Below are 18327 nucleotides of genomic sequence, written 5' to 3'. Positions count from 1 at the left end.
AAAAGCACGCGAACAATCACCCTCAAAAGTTATAAATTAAACTTGAGCGTTTATTACAGACTTGTTTTAATACAAATAAATCTGAAATAAAACCCCGGGATCTAGTCTAGGAGGGTACAAGAGGTCCTACAATACAAGAAGACAAGATAAAAGACACAGCCTCCGCCGGGAGTGAGATAGACTGTCACGACCCAACCCCGTAGGCCGTGACTAGTGCCCGATCTGGGCACCCGAACGCATCTACCAAATGCTATCTCAAATTGTATCAAACGCATTCTAGTATAAAGCAGAAGCCGACAAGGCTTTATTTCCAATTTAGATAATTTCCAAAAAACTTTCGGCAGAGTTTCCTTTGTTTTACGGACTATCCCACATACCCTGCACGCAGAAAATACCAACAAAGGCCACACAGGGCCAACAGAGTAACATCTAAATATATGCGGACCGGCCGCGGCGGCGAATGGGATCGCCCAAACACAACACATACACATATCTGTACAGAAAGACCCCAACCCACAAACATGTCCACAGACCTCTAAACAGACCGACAGAATCATATGAAGGGACAGGGCCCCGCCGTACCCATGAACGAGAATATACATATATAGAAGTGACAGACAATACCAAAAGATGGCTCTGAATAAAAGAGCGCTCCAAAAATAGCAGAATGAGATCCTAAGCGGATGGATCAGCAAACCTGTCATCGGTACCTGCGCGGCATGAAAACGCAGCCCCCGAGGAAAGGGGGTCAGTACGAAATATGTACTGAATATGTAAAGCCTGAGTTGCAGAAACAAAATCATAACTGGTATAGAATGTACAGAAAGTAAACAGAAAATACAAGGTATCAGATATATATTTTCAAAACATGCGGAGTATGTACAGAAACATATGTCATATCACATCTGGCCCCTGCCAAGGGACTCGGCAGACAGAACGTGGCCACCCTCCCGACGCTGGTGCCACAACACAGAAGAATCAGAATAGGGGTATAACCCCGTAACATAATATGTCATATCAGATGGCCATAGTAAATCATATCAGAACAAACGTACATGGCACAGCATACTCCACAAACCCATGTACGCGTATACCTGCCCCCTCACATCGAGGCACGGCGAACAATGCAGGGGATTACGCTTGACAACATATCCTGGCCCGGGCTCAGTGTGGGAAACATTGGGGCATCCACGAATAGAGTAGTGAGAAACTAAATGCAGTTAAAATATCATAAATATTTTCAGAGACTCGATGAGGCATATTAATGACAAACAAATCCAATGAAGTCAGACGGAGTTATAATACGTGGGGTTCGGATGTCATAAAGAATTACAGAAGCACAATCTTTCTGAAATCGTTCCGGGTGCCAAAACAATTTATAAGACTTAATGGAATATTTAAAACAGTTTTTGTTTAGTAATTAAAAGAGTAGTTAGGACATTTCTTTCAAAAACTGCTCGAAAACAAGCCTTAAGTACAATAAGGGTAAAACCGGGAATAGTGGGCCCACCTCGGGACAAGTAAGGCGGTGGGCTCAAATTACGCATTTTTATGCTTATGAGGTCACCTAGAAACACTCTAGGGCATTCCGTAGTTTTCTAGACCATTTGGGGAAAATATGCATAATTCTCCAAAAAGGACTCTTCAGGTGTTCAATTCCATTGAATGAAAATGCGACAATTTCAATCGCAGATTCCGATGAACAGAATAATCCCCGAGGCGTAAATCCAAGCCTAGTACTTCTAGGACATGCCAAGAGAAGAATCGGGATAGCTTTACATACCTTTTGAGCTTTTTATACCTTTCCAAACTCAGTTCCCGTTTCGTCAGAAATCTGCAAATGGTCACATTTACCAATTGTAAATTATGGATTCTACGAATTCACTTAAGTTCACATTTGTCTACCGAAATTTCGGCAGCACCTCCCCTATACATATAGCACCCCCGAGAATTCAACTCGGCCCAAAACAATCAACAACAACCCAATAACAATACCAACAACAACAACGCTCACAATATAACACAATATAACATAACTAGTTCTACCTTGCGACATACTACGATAACTTCCATTCCGACTTCACACTTCCAAACCAAGTTCAATGTTTTCATATTTATCATTAATCAAGATCATCACCATATAGTTTAGAAGCATTTCATATCATTTATTCAAAATATTCATACGATATACATAATATACAACTTTCCGCTAAGGTCATAATTCATTCAAAACTTCTAATCTTTGGCATACATATTCATAACATGATTCCATCTTCCAAATCTATCCATGATCATCATAATTTGCAACCTAACAACTTCGTTTTTCATAATGTCATAAAATTGTACTAAGCGACATAAGTTTCTACATTCCGTTTCAATACAAACTTACGTCATTTTATCTTCATTTACGAGCAAGGATTCCTACAACTCAACTAACATACCAAATAAATTAATTCATTGCCATCTTCCCAACACCATACCACACGGCCAACTTCTATATTCCAACTTCCACCAAATTTATTCAACTTTCCTTTCCAATGTGAATTCCACCATAAACATAACTAGAATACAACATAATTTTAACTCACTATATATATACAACAATAGGCATACACGGCTAGACACTATATCCCAAAACCACTTTGAAATCTTCCATATTTCTATAATTTCAACTCATTTCTACATACTACAACACAAACAAGACTTCATAACACAATAAAAAGGAATGAATCCTTACCTTTTTCTCTAGTCTTCTTCACTTGGGTATATGATCAAATTGATGAACCAATGGCTCCTTCCTCCAAAACAACTACACCACGTTGCAAAGGGACCTTGAATTAGTAGGAATTCAACAAGAAACTAATTTTTGAAGCAAGATTTTTTATGGTAAACTTTCTATGGCCAAACCCGAAATGGGTTCCTTGTCTTGCTCTTGGTTTTTTTTTCTTCTTTCTATTGAAACTTCTAATAGATGATAACTAATATAATATGGTCCCTTTATTAACTTGTCACATGACCAAGCACATGACTAATTCATGTGGATCATGGGCCAAAGCTTGGCCGGCCATGCCCCTTAATTTGGGCCTCCATTCCATTAATTTTTTTAGCCCAATTGGTTGCGGATCTTATTTTGTAATTCGCGAAAATAATTTCCGAAATTCCAACTTTTCCCTTGGGCTTCCCGACTCTTCCACATTAATATTCTTTCATAAACAACTCATGTGTTAATTAGAATCAATTATGGGCTTACTTCTTAAAAGTCAAGATTATTTCTAATTTTCCAAATGTGCGAAAACACGGGATATAACATCCTCCCCCCCTTTAGAACATTCGTCCCCGAATGTTAAATTAATCTTATAGGGTTTGAAATGGTTTCGGGGGAGTTTCTGTTTATAGACAGCACAATTAGTACACATTCATTATCGAAATGGAATTAAGCAAAGATTCGAGATTACCTGTGGGCATAGGGAACAAATGAGGATATTTCTTCTTCATCTCCTCTTCGGCCTCCCAGGTCATTTCCTCCCTATTATTGTTTTGCCACAGCACCTTGACAGAAGCTACATCCTTGTTCCGGAGCTTCCTTACCTGGCGGTCCAAAATGGCTATGGGCTGCTCCTCGTATGATAACTGCTCCGTCACCTGAATGTCATCCGCAGGAAATATTCTGGAAGGGTCACCAATGCATTTGCGGAGCCTAGACACATGGAATACCAGATGTACCGCTTCCAAATCAGATGGCAGATCTAACTCATAGGCGACATTTCCAATTTTCCGCACAATCAGATAAGGCCCAATATAACGCGGACTGAGCTTCCCCTTTCTGCCAAACCGCATCACGCCTTTCATAGGCGATACCTTTAGGAATACCCAATCACCAACCTGGAATTCCAAAGGACGACGCCGTTTGTCAGCGTATGATTTCTGTCGACTCTGGGCTGCCACTAGTCGCTCCCGAATAAGTTTCACCTTATCAACGGCCTGCTGGATCATATCTGGGCCGATTAATTCTGTCTCGCCAATATCAAACCAGCCAATAGGTGACCTGCATTTCCTGCCATACAGAGCCTCATACGGAGCCATCTGGATGCTGGAATGGTAGCTGTTATTATAAGCAAATTCAATCAATGGCAAGTGATCCTCCCAGCTACCTCTGAAATCGATAACACAGGCCCGCAACATATCTTCAAGTGTCTGGATAGTGCGCTCGGCCTGTCCGTCACTCTGAGGATGGAAAGCTGTACTCAGGCTCAGCTGACTCCCTAATCCTTCCTGAAAAGATCTCCAGAAGTTCGCCGTGAACTGAGCACCTCTGTCAGTGATAATAGATATAGGAACTCCATGAAGCTTCACTATTTCTTTAATATAAAGCCTGGCATAATCCTCGGCGGAATAAGTAGTTCTGACAGGGAAAAAATGGGCTGATTTAGTCAGCCTATCAACAATAACCCAGATGGAATCATACTTCCGTGGAGTGCGAGGCAAACCGGTAATGAAGTCCATATTAATGATCTCCCACTTCCACGTCGGAATTTCCATTTCTTGCAACAGTCCACCCGGTTTCTGATGTTCAATTTTAACCTGCTGACAATTTGGACACTGGGCGACGAACTCTGCGATATCCCGTTTCATGCCATCCCACCAGTATAGGCATCTAAGATCATGGTACATCTTCGTAGACCCAGGATGGACCGAATAGCGAGCATAATGTGCCTCGCTCATAACCTGCTGCCGAAGGCCTGCAATATCAGGTACACACAACCTGCCCCTAAATAATAAAGTCCCATCCGGAGTGAACTCGAACGGAGTCTTCTCCTTATCATAGGCTGTGTCTCTGTATCGTGCCAAAACAGGATCTTCATATTGATGCCACTTGATATCTTCCTTAATAGATGATTCAGAAACCCCTCGGACAGAAATCCGTGTACCTCCAGAATCGGCCAGACGCACCCCAAGATTAGCCAACTGATGAATGTCACGTACTATCTCTCTCCTGTTTGGCAGTAAATCTACCAAGCTGCCCATAGATTTCCGGCTAAGCGCATCTGCAACAACATTAGCCTTGCCCGGATGATACAGAATATCCATATCATAGTCTTTCAGGAGCTCCAGCCACCTCCGCTGCCGCAAATTAAGCTCTTTCTGCCTGAAAATATACCGGAGACTCTTATGATCTGTATAGATATCAAGATGAACGCCATATAAATAATGTCTCCATATCTTCAGGGCATGGATCACTGCTGCAAGCTCCAGATCGTGAGTAGGGTAATTCTTTTCATGCTTTTTCAATTGCCGAGAAGCATAAGCTATAACGCTGCCGTGCTGCATCAATACACAGCCCAATCCCACGCCAGAAGCGTCACAATAAATAACATATCCATCGGGTCCCTCTGGAAGAGTCAGAACTGGGGCTGTGGTCAGCTTCTCTTTCAGCAACTGGAAGCTTCGTTCACAAGCATCAGTCCACTGGAACTTGGCTCCCTTCTGAGTTAGCCTTGTCAAAGGCGCTGAAATCGAAGCAAACTTTTCCACAAATCTTCTGTAATAGCCTGCCAACCCCAGGACTCTACGTACCCCTGTGGGCGTCGTGGGTCTGGGCCAATTTTTCACGGCCTCAATCTTCTGTGTATCCACCCGGACACCATCAGCTGCAATAATATGCCCCAGGAATGCCACTGAAGCCAGCAAGAATTCACATTTAGAAAATTTTGCATATAATTTCCGATGCCGAAGTAACCCAAGTACCGCTCTCAGATGATCTGCGTGCTCTGCCTCGGACCGAGAATAAACCAGGATATCATCGATAAATACAATTACGAACATGTCTAAGAATGGCCTGAATACCCGGTTCATTAAATCCATGAATACCGCAGGAGCATTAGTCAGCCCAAAAGACATAACTCTGAATTCATAATGCCCATATCTGGTCCGGAATGCTGTCTTAGGAATATCGACCTCCCGTACCCGTACCTGATGATAGCCAGACCGAAGATCTATCTTCGAAAAATACTTGGCGCCCTGCAACTGATCAAACAAATCGTCAATTCTGGGGAGAGGGTATTTATTCTTTATGGTTACCTTATTCAGCTGTCGATAATCAATACACATACACAACGACCCGTCTTTCTTACGTACAAATAATACCGGGGCTCCCCAAGGCGAAGTACTGGGCCTGATAAAGCCTTTTTCTAACAGATCCTTCAACTGCTCTTTCAGTTCTTTCAATACTGCCGGTGCCATTCTGTACGGGGGAATAGATATCGGCTGAGTATCTGGAAGCAAATCAATAGTAAAATCTATCTCCCGCTCCGGAGGAAGGCCTGGAAGCTCATCTGGGAATACATCCGGAAATTCATTAACCACGGGAACTGACTGAAGAGTCGGCGTTTCCGCTGTCAAGTCTTGTACCCGAACCAGAAGATAAAAATAACCCTTTCTGATCATTTTCTTCGCCTTAAGGTATGAAATAAACTTACCTTTCGGCGATGCTGTATTACCGGCCCATTCTATAACTGGCTCCCCGAGAAACCGGAAACGAACTACCTTATTTTGGCAGTCAACATTAGCATAACAGGAGGCTAGCCAGTCCATTCCCATAATAACATCGAACTCGACCATATCTAACTCCACCAGATCTGCCTTAGTGTCACGGCCACATACAATTACAGAACAGTTTTTATATACCTGTTTTGCTACAATAAAGTCCCCAATCGGTGTGGCTACCTCAAACGGCTCTATAGGTTCAGATGTTATACCAATTTTACAAGCAACCAGAGGCGAAATATATGACAAAGTCGAACCTGGATCAATCAATGCATACACAGACCGAGAGAAAACCAATAATGTACCTGTAACGACATTAGGCGATGCCTCCTGATCCTGGCGGCTGGACAGAGCATAGATGCGGTTCGAAGGACCGCTAGTACCCGAAGCTCCACCACGGCCTCTGCCGCGACCCGCTGGTGCTGAAGTACCTGGCCCCGTAGGGCGCATAGCCACTGATGAAGATGAAGACCCGGCGGCTGACCCGGTAGGCTGCGCTGCACCACCCGAACTACCCTTATACGGGCAATCTCTCACAGAATGGCCCTGACGGCCACAAGAAAAACATGCACCGGTGGCTCTGTAGCACTCTCCCGGATGATATCTGCCACAATAAGAACACTGAAGCCTAGGTGGCCTCGTCTGACCAGAACCCCTGTCTGTCCGCGAACTTGAAGCCCTGGAGCTCTGACCTGCTCCTGAATACCCTGGGCTATCAAATCTGCGACCTGTAGGCTGTGGGGGTGCGCTCTGTGCCGGCTGGGATAAATGTCTGCTAGGCTGCTGTGGCTGCTGAGGCTGTCTGCCCCGAAAATCTCCAGAATACCCAGATGATCTGGCCCTCTTGGGCTGTCTCCGATCCTGACTCCTATCAGGCTGACGCTCCCTATGCCGGTCCTCCATGCCCTGGGCGTGCGCCTGAATCCGGGCAATATCCATGCCGGGCTGAGCAGCCAATACCAAACAGCTGTCGACAAAATAACGGTCCAGCCCCATAATGTACCTGTGCATCCTGTCAGCCATAGTAGCTACCACAGCAGGTGCGTATCGGGCCAATGAGTCGAACTCCATACTGTACTCTCGAACACTGCGACCCCTCTGTCTCAGCAATAAGAATCTGTCAGCCTTGGCCCGCCGTAGCTCCGGGGGCAGAAAATGACTAAGAAAAGCCTGAGAAAAATCATCCCAAACTGCTGGGGGAGCGCCGTCGCCTCTGGATAACTCCAATGACTCGTACCAATTTTCCGCTACATCATACAACCGGTACGAAGCCAATGTGACTGACTCCGTCGCTGAAGCATTAATAAAATGTAAGGTGCGCCGCATCTTCCTGATAAACTCCTCAGGATCCTCCTCGGGCTTTGTCCCGAAGAACTCTGGAGGGCCACAAGTCAAGAACTCACGAGCTCTCGAACTGTCACGCCTATATGCTCGGTCACCTCCCAATCCGTGCCCCTGAACCTATCCCGCCACAAGTCTGGTCAATAGCTGGACTGCCTCTCTCATAGTCGGATCCTCAGTGCCTGGCCGTGGAGCTGGGGGCTCAGGTACTGGAATCTCGGGAGCTGGCGGGGGAGCCGCCCCTCGACCTGCAGCTGCTGCTGCTCCAATCTCCTCTACAGGTGGCGGTGTGGAAGAGCCCTCTACCGAGGGCAAAACATCAGGAGCAATATGAGCATGGGCCCTGGTAACCCTCTGGGCCCGACTAGTCTCTCCCACATCTGCTGCCTTGGCCTTTTTGGCCGCTGTCGCCTTTTTTGGAGGCATAACTGCAAATGTAACAATTCGTTAGGGAGGAATCATCCTGATAACACAGCTCTATCGCACGATCTAAGACAGAAAGAAGGGTAGTATCCTAAATGCCCTGTAGCCTCCTGTTTATAGGTATGGTGCACAACACACCGATAAACAAGACTCTACTAGACACGGTCTGTAGACATTCCGAGGACGAACCGCTCTGATACCACTTTTGTCACGACCCAACCCCGTAGGCCGTGACTAGTGCCCGATCTGGGCACCCGAACGCATCTACCAAATGTTATCTCAAATTGTATCAAACGCATTCTAGTATAAAGCAGAAGCCGACAAGGCTTTATTTCCAATTTAGATAATTTCCAGAAACATTTCGGCAGAGTTTCCTTTGTTTTACGGACTGTCCCACATACCCTGCACGCAGAAAATACCAACAAAGGCCACACAGGGCCAACAGAGTAACATCTAAATATATGCGGACCGGCCGCGGCGGCGAATGGGATCGCCCAAATACAACACATACACATATCTGTACAGAAAGACCCCAACCCACAAACACGTCCACAGACCTCTAAACAGACCGACAGAATCATATGACGGGACAGGGCCCCGCCGTACCCATGAACGAGAATATACATATATAGAAGTGACAGACTAAACCAAAAGATGGCTCTGAATAAAAGAGCGCTCCAAAAATAGCAGAATGAGATCCTAAGCGGACGGATCGGCAAACCTGTCGTCGGTACCTGCGCGGCATGAAAACGCAGCCCCCGAGGAAAGGGGGTCAGTACGAAATATGTACCGAATATGTAAAGCCTGAGTTGTAGAAACAAAATCATAACTGGTATAGAACGTACAGAAAGTAAACAGAAAATACAAGGTATCACATATATATTTTCAAAACATGCGGAGTGTGTACAGAAACATATGTCATATCAAATCCGGCCCCGGCCAAGGGACTCGGCAGACAGTACGTGGCCACCCTCCCGACGCTGGTGCCACAACACAGAAGAATCAGAATAGGGGCATAACCCCGTAACATAATATGTCATATCAGATGGCCATAGTAAATCATATCAGATCAAACGTACATGGCACAGCATACTCCACAAACCCATGTACGCGTATACGTGCCCCCTCACATCGAGGCACAGCGAACAATGCAGGGGATTACGCTTGACAACATATCCTGGCCCGGGCTCAGTGTGGGAAACATTGGGGCATCCACGAATAGAGTAGTGAGAAACTAAATGCAGTTAAAATATCATAAATATTTTCAGAGACTCGATGAGGCATATTAATGACAAACAAATCCAATGAAGTCAGACGGAGTTATAATACGTGGGGTTCGGATGTCATAAAGAATTACAGAAGCATAATCTTTCTAAAATCGTTCCGGGTGCCAAAACAATTTATAAGACTTAATGGAATATTTAAAACAGTTTTTGTTTAGTAATTAAAAGAGTAGTTAGGACATTTCTTTCAAAAACTGCTCGAAAACAAGCCTTAAGTACAATAAGGGTAAAATCGGGAATAGTGGGCCCACCTCGGGACAAGTAAGGCGGTGGGCTCAAATTACGCATTTTTATGCTTATGAGGTCACCTAGAAAGACTCTAGGGCATTCCGTAGTTTTCTAGACCATTAGGGGAAAATATGCATAATTCTCCAAAAAGGACTCTTCAGGTGTTCAATTCCATTGAATGAAAATGCGACAATTTCAATCGCGGATTCCGATGAACAGAATAATCCCCGAGGCGTAAATCCAAGCCTAGTACATCTAGGACATGCCAAGAGAAGAATCGGGATAGCTTTACATACCTTTTGAGCTTTTTATACCTTTCCAAACTCAGTTCCCGTTTCGTCAGAAATCTGCAAATGGTCACATTTACCAATTGTAAATTATGGATTCTACGAATTCACTTAAGTTCACATTTGTCTACCGAAATTTCGCCAGCACCTCCCCTATACATATAGCACCCCCGAGAATTCAACTCGGCCCTAAACAATCAACAACAACCCAATAACAATACCAACAACAACAACGCTCACAATATAACATAACTAGTTCTACCTTGCGACATACTACGATAACTTCCATTCCGACTTCACACTTCCAAACCAAGTTCAATGTTTTCATATTTATCATTAATCAAGATCATCACCATATAGTTTAGAAGCATTTCATATCATTTATTCAAAATATTCATACGATATACATAATATACAACTTTCCGCTAAGGTCATAATTCATTCAAAACTTCTAATCTTTGGCATACATATTCATAACATGATTCCATCTTCCAAATCTATCCATGATCATCATAATTTGCAACCTAACAACTTCGTTTTTCATAATGTCATAAAATTGTACTAAGCGACATAAGTTTCTACATTCCGTTTCAATACAAACTTACGTCATTTTATCTTCATTTACGAGCAAGGATTCCTACAACTCAACTAACACACCAAATAAATTAATTCATTGCCATCTTCCCAACACCATACCACACGGCCAACTTCTATATTCCAACTTCCACCAAATTTATTCAACTTTCCTTTCCAATGTGAATTCCACCATAAACATAACTAGAATACAACATAATTTTAACTCACCATATATATACAACAATAGGCATACACGGCTAGACACTATATCCCAAAACCACTTTGAAATCTTCCATATTTCTATACTTTCAACTCATTTCTACATACTACAACACAAACAAGACTTCATAACACAATAAAAAGGAATGAATCCTTACCTTTTTCTCTAGTCTTCTTCACTTGGGTATATGATCAAATTGATGAACCAATGGCTCCTTCCTCCAAAACAACTACACCACGTTGCAAAGGGACCTTGAATTAGTAGGAATTCAACAAGAAACTAATTTTTGAAGCAAGATGTTTTATGGTAAATTTTCTATGGCCAAACCCGAAATGGGTTCCTTGTCTTGCTCTTGGTTTTTTTTTCTTCTTTCTCTTGAAACTTCTAATAGATGATAACTAATATAATATGGTCCCTTTATTAACTTGTCACATGACCAAGCACATGACTAATTCATGTGGATCATGGGCCAAAGCTTGGCCGGCCATGCCCCTTAATTTGGGCCTCCATTCCATTAATTTTTTGAGCCCAATTGGTTGCGGATCTTATTTTGTAATTCGCGAAAATAATTTCCGAAATTCCAACTTTTCCCTTGGGCTTCCCGACTCTTCCACATTAATATTCTTTCATAACCAACTCATGTGTTAATTAGAATGAATTATGGCCTTACTTCTTAAAAGTCAAAATTATTTCTAATTTTCCAAATGTACGAAAACACGGGATATAACATCCTCCCCCCCTTTAAAACATTCGTCCCCGAATGTTAAATTAATCTTATAGGGTTTGAAATGGTTTCGGGGGAGTTTCTGTTTATAGACAGCACAATTAGTACACATTCATTATCGAAATGGAATTAAGCAAAGATTCGAGATTACCTGTGGGCATAGGGAACAAATGAGGATATTTCTTCTTCATCTCCTCTTCGGCCTCCCAGGTCATTTCCTCCCTATTATTGTTTTGCCACAGCACCTTGACAGAAGCTACATCCTTGTTCCGGAGCTTCCTTACCTAGCGGTCCAAAATGGCTATGGGCTGCTCCTCGTATGATAACTGCTCCGTCACCTGAATGTCATCCGCAGGAAATATTCTGGAAGGGTCACCAATGCATTTGCGGAGCATAGACACATGGAATACCAGATGTACCGCTTCCAAATCAGATGGCCGATCTAACTCATAGACGACATTTCCAATTTTCCGCACAATCAGATAAGGCCCAATATAACGCGGACTGAGCTTCCCCTTTCTGCCAAACCGCATCACGCCTTTCATAGGCGATACCTTTAGGAATACCCAATCACCAACCTGGAATTCCAAAGGACGACGCCGTTTGTCAGCGTATGATTTCTGTCGACTCTGGGCTGCCACTAGTCGCTCCCGAATAAGTTTCACCTTATCAACGGCCTGCTGGATCATATCTGGGCCGATTAATTCTGTCTCGCCAATATCAAACCAGCCAATAGGTGACCTGCATTTCCTGCCATACAGAGCCTCATACGGAGCCATCTGGATGCTGGAATGGTAGCTGTTATTATAAGCAAATTCAATCAATGGCAAGTGATCCTCCCAGCTACCTCTGAAATCGATAACACAGGCCCGCAACATATCTTCAAGTGTCTGGATAGTGCGCTCGGCCTGTCCGTCACTCTGAGGATGGAAAGCTGTGCTCAGGCTCAGCTGACTCCCTAATCCTTCCTGAAAAGATCTCCAGAAGTTCGCCGTGAACTGAGCACCTCTGTCAGTGATAATAGATATAGGAACTCCATGAAGCTTCACTATTTCTTTAATATAAAGCCTGGCACAATCCTCGGCGGAATAAGTAGTTCTGACAGGGAAAAAATGGGCTGATTTAGTCAGCCTATCAACAATAACCCAGATGGAATCATACTTCCATGGAGTGCGAGGCAAACCGGTAATGAAGTCCATATTAATGATCTCCCACTTCCACGTCGGAATTTCCATTTCTTGCAACAGTCCACCCGGTTTCTGATGTTCAATTTTAACCTGCTGACAATTTGGACACTGGGCGACGAACTCTGCGATATCCCGTTTCATGCCATCCCACCAGTATAGGCATCTAAGATCATGGTACATCTTCGTAGACCCAGGATGGACCGAATAGCGAGCATAATGTGCCTCGCTCATAACCTGCTGCCGAAGGCCTGCAATATCAGGTACACACAACCTGCCCCTAAATAATAAAGTCCCGTCCGGAGTGAACTCGAACGGAGTCTTCTCCTTATCATAGGCTGTGTCTCTGTATCGTGCCAAAACAGGATCTTCATATTGATGCCGCTTGATATCTTCCTTAATAGATGATTCAGAAACCCCTCGGACAGAAATCCGTGTACCTCCAGAATCGGCCAGACGAACCCCAAGATTAGCCAACTGATGAATGTCACGTACTATCTCTCTCCTGTTTGGCTGTAAATCTACCAAGCTGCCCATAGATTTCCGGCTAAGCGCATCTGCAACAACATTAGCCTTGCCCGGATGATACAGAATATCCACATCATAGTCTTTCAGGAGCTCCAGCCACCTCCGCTGCCGCAAATTAAGCTCTTTCTGCCTGAAAATATACTGGAGACTCTTATGATCTGTATAGATATCAACATGATCGCCATATAAATAATGTCTCCATATCTTCAGGGCATGGATCACTGCTGCAAGCTCCAGATCGTGAGTAGGGTAATTCTTTTCATGCTTTTTCAATTGCCGAGAAGCATAAGCTATAACTCTGCCGTGCTGCATCAATACACAGCCCAATCCCACGCCAAAAGCGTCACAATAAATAACATATCCATCGGGTCCCTCTGGAAGAGTCAGAACTGGGGCTGTGGTCAGCTTCTCTTTCAGCAACTGGAAGCTTCGTTCACAAGCATCAGTCCACTGGAACTTGGCTCCCTTCTGAGTTAGCCTTGTCAAAGGCGCTGAAATCGAAGGAAACTTTTCCACAAATCTTCTGTAATAGCCTGCCAACCCCAGGACACTACGTACCCCTGTGGGCGTCGTGGGTCTGGGCCAATTTTTCACGGCCTCAATCTTCTGTGTATCCACCCGGACACCATCAGCTGCAATAATATGCCCCAGGAATGCCACTGAAGCCAGCAAGAATTCACATTTAGAAAATTTTGCATATAATTTCCGATGCCGAAGTAACCCAAGTACCGCTCTCAGATGATCTGCGTGCTCTGCCTCGGACCGAGAATAAACCAGGATATCATCGATAAATACAATTACGAACATGTCTAAGAATGGCCTGAATACCCGGTTCATTAAATCCATGAATACCGCAGGAGCATTAGTCAGCCCAAAAGACATAACTCTGAATTCATAATGCCCATATCTGGTCCGGAATGCTGTCTTAGGAATATCGACCTCCCGTACCCGTACCTGATGATAGCCAGACCGAAGATCTATCTTCGAAAAATACTTGGCGCCCTGCAACTGATCAAACAAATCGTCAATTCTGGGGAGGGGGTATTTATTCTTTATGGTTACCTTATTCAGCTGTCGATAATCAATACACATACACAACGACCCGTCTTTCTTACGTACAAATAATACCGGGGCTCCCCAAGGTGAAGTACTGGGCCTGATAAAGCCTTTTTCTAACAGATCCTTCAACTGCTCTTTCAGTTCTTTCAATACTGCCGGTGCCATTCTGTACGGGGGAATAGATATCGGCTGAGTATCTGGAAGCAAATCAATAGTAAAATCTATCTCCCGCTCCGGAGGAAGGCCTGGAAGCTCATCTGGGAATACATCCGGAAATTCATTAACCACGGGAACTGACTGAAGAGTAGGCGTTTCCGCTGTCAAGTCTTGTACCCGAACCAGATGATAAAAATAACCTTTTCTGATCATTTTCTTCGCCTTAAGGTATGAAATAAACTTACCTTTCGGCGATGCTGTATTACCGGCCCATTCTATAACTGGCTCCCCGAGAAACTGGAAACGAACTACCTTATTTTGGCAGTCAACATTAGCATAACAGGAGGCTAGCCAGTCCATTCCCATAATAACATCGAACTCGACCATATCTAACTCCACCAGATCTGCCTTAGTGTCACGGCCACATACAATTACAGAACAGTTTTTATATACCTGTTTTACTACAATAAAGTCCCCAATCGGTGTGGTTATCTCAAACGGCTCTATAGGTTCAGATGTTATACCAATTTTACAAGCAACCAGAGGCGAAATATATGACAAAGTCGAACCTGGATCAATCAATGCATACACAGACTGAGAGAAAACCAATAATGTACCTGTAACGACATTAGGAGATGCCTCCTGATCCTGGCGGCTGGACAGAGCATAGATGCGGTTCGAAGGACCGCTAGTACCCGAAGCTCCACCACGGCCTCTGCCGCGACCCGCTGGTGCTGAAGTACCTGGCCCCGTAGGGCGCATAGCCACTGATGAAGATGAAGACCCGGCGGCTGACCCGGTAGGCTGCGCTGCACCACCCGAACTACCCTTATACGGGCAATCTCTCACAGAATGGCCCTGACGGCCACAAGAAAAACATGCACCGGTGGCTCTGTAGCACTCTCCCGGATGATATCTGCCACAATAAGAACACTGAAGCCTAGGTGGCCTCGTCTGACCAGAACCCCTGTCTGTCCGCGAACCTAAAGCCCTGGAGCTCTGACCTGCTCCTGAATACCCTGGGCTATCAAATCTGTGACCTGTAGGCTGTGGGGGTGCGCTCTGTGCCGGCTGGGATAAATGTCCGCTAGGCTGCTGCGGCTGCTGAGGTTGTCTGCCCCGAAAATCTCCAGAATACCCAGATGATCTGGCCCTCTTGGGCTGTCTCCGATCCTGACTCCTATCAGGCTGACGCTCCCTATGCCGGTCCTCCATGACCTGGGCGTGCGCCTGAATCCGGGCAATATCCATGCCGGGCTGAGCAGCCAATACCAAACAGCTGTCGACAAAATAACGGTCCAGCCCCATAATGTACCTATGCATCCTGTCAGCCATAGTAGCTACCACAGCAGGTGCGTATCGGGCCAATGAGTCGAATCCCATACTGTACTCTCGAACACTGCGACCCCTCTGTCTCAGCAATAAGAATCTGTCAACCTTGGCCCGCCGTAGCTCCGGGGGCAGAAAATGACTAAGAAAAGCCTGAGAAAAATCATCCCAAACTGCTGGGGGAGCGTCGTCGCCTCTGGATAACTCCCATGACTCGTACCAATTTGCCGCTACATCATACAACCGGTACGAAGCCAATGTGACTGACGCCGTCGCTGAAGCATTAATAAAATGTAAGGTGCGCCGCATCTTCCTGATAAACTCCTCAGGATCCTCCTCGGGCTTTGCCCCGAAGAACTCTGGAGGGCCACAAGTCAAGAACTCACGAGCTCTCGAACTGTCACGCCTATATGCTCGGTCACCTCCCAATCCGTGCCCCTGAACTTGTCCCGCCACAAGTCTGGTCAATAGCTGGACTGCCTCTCTCATAGTCTGATCCTCAGTGCCTGGCCGTGGAGCTAGGGGCTCAGGTACTGGAATCTCGGGAGCTGGCGGTGGAGCCGCCCCCCGACCTGCAGCTGCTGCTGCTCCAATCTCCTCTACAGGTGGCGGTGTGGAAGAGCCCTCTGCCGGGGGCAAAACATCAGGAGAAATATGAGCATGGGCCCTGGTAACCCTCTGGGCCCGACTAGTCTCTCCCACATCTGCTGCCTTGGCCTTTTTGGCCGCTGTCGCCTTTTTTGGAGGCATAACTGCAAATGTAACAATTCGTTAGGGAGGAATCATCCTGATAACACAGCTCTATCGCACGATCTAAGACAGAAAGAAGGGTAGTATCCTAAATGCCCTGTAGCCTCCTGTTTATAGGTATGGTGCACAACACACCGATAAACAAGACTCTACTAGACACGGTCTGTAGACATTCCGAGGACGAACCGCTCTGATACCACTTTTGTCACGACCCAACCCCGTAAGCCGTGACTAGTGCCCGATTTGGGCACCCGAACGCATCTACCAAATGCTATCTCAAATTGTATCAAACGCATTCTAGTATAAAGCAGAAGCCGACAAGGCTTTATTTCCAATTTAGATAATTTCTAGAAAATTTTCGGCAGAGTTTCCTTTGTTTTACGGACTGTCCCACATACCCTGCACGCAGAAAATACCAACAAAGGCCACACAGGGCCAACAGAGTAACATCTAAATATATGCGGACCGGCCGCCGCGGCGAATGGGATCGCCCAAACACAACACATACACATATCTGTACAGAAAGACCCCAACCCACAAACATGTCCACAGACCTCTAAACAGACCGACAGAATCATATGACGGGACAGGGCCCCGCCGTACCCATGAACGAGAATATACATATATAGATGTGACAGACTATACCAAAAGATGGCTCTGAATAAAAGAGCGCTCCAAAAATAGCAGAATGAGATCCTAAGCGGACGGATCAGCAAACCTGTCGTCGGTACCTGCGCGGCATGAAAACGCAGGCCCCGAGGAAAGGGGGTCAGTACGAAATATGTACTGAATATGTAAAGCCTGAGTTGCAGAAACAAAATCATAACTGGTATAGAACATACAGAAAGTAAACAGAAAATACAAGGTATCAGATATATATTTTCAAAACATGCGGAGTGTGTACAGAAACATATGTCATATCAAATCCGACCCCTGCCAAGGGACTCGGCAGACAGAACGTGGCCACCCTCCCGACGCTGGTGCCACAACACAGAAGAATCAGAATAGGGGCATAACCCCGTAACATAATATGTCATATCAGATGGCCATAGTAAATCATATCAGAACAAACGTACATGGCACAACATACTCCACAAACCCATGTACGCGTATACCTGCCCCCTCACATCGAGGCACGGCGAACAATGCAGGGGATTACGCTTGACAACATATCCTGGCCCGGGCTCAGTGTGGGAAACATTGGGGCATCCACGAATAGAGTAGTGAGAAACTAAATGCAGTTAAAATATCATAAATATTTTCAGAGACTCGATGAGGCATATTAATGACAAACAAATCCAATGAAGTCAGACGGAGTTATAATACGTGGGGTTCGGATGTCATAAAGAATTACAGAAGCATAATCTTTCTGAAATCGTTCCGGGTGCCAAAACAATTTATAAGACTTAATGGAATATTTAAAACAGTTTTTGTTTAGTAATTAAAAGAGTAGTTAGGACATTTCTTTCAAAACCTGCTCGAAAACAAGCCTTAAGTACAATAAGGGTAAAACCGGGAATAGTGGGCCCACCTCGGGACAAGTAAGGCGGTGGGCTCAAATTACGCATTTTTATGATTATGAGGTCACCTAGAAAGACTCTAGGGCATTCCGTAGTTTTCTAGACCATTTGGGGAAAATATGCATAATTCTCCAAAAAGGACTCTTCAGGTGTTCAATTCCATTGAATGAAAATGC

The sequence above is a fragment of the Lycium barbarum genome, chromosome 11 (genome assembly GCF_019175385.1).
Source record: "Lycium barbarum isolate Lr01 chromosome 11, ASM1917538v2, whole genome shotgun sequence".
Taxonomy (NCBI): domain Eukaryota; kingdom Viridiplantae; phylum Streptophyta; class Magnoliopsida; order Solanales; family Solanaceae; genus Lycium; species Lycium barbarum.
Note: the sequence above shows the minus strand (reverse complement) of the source record.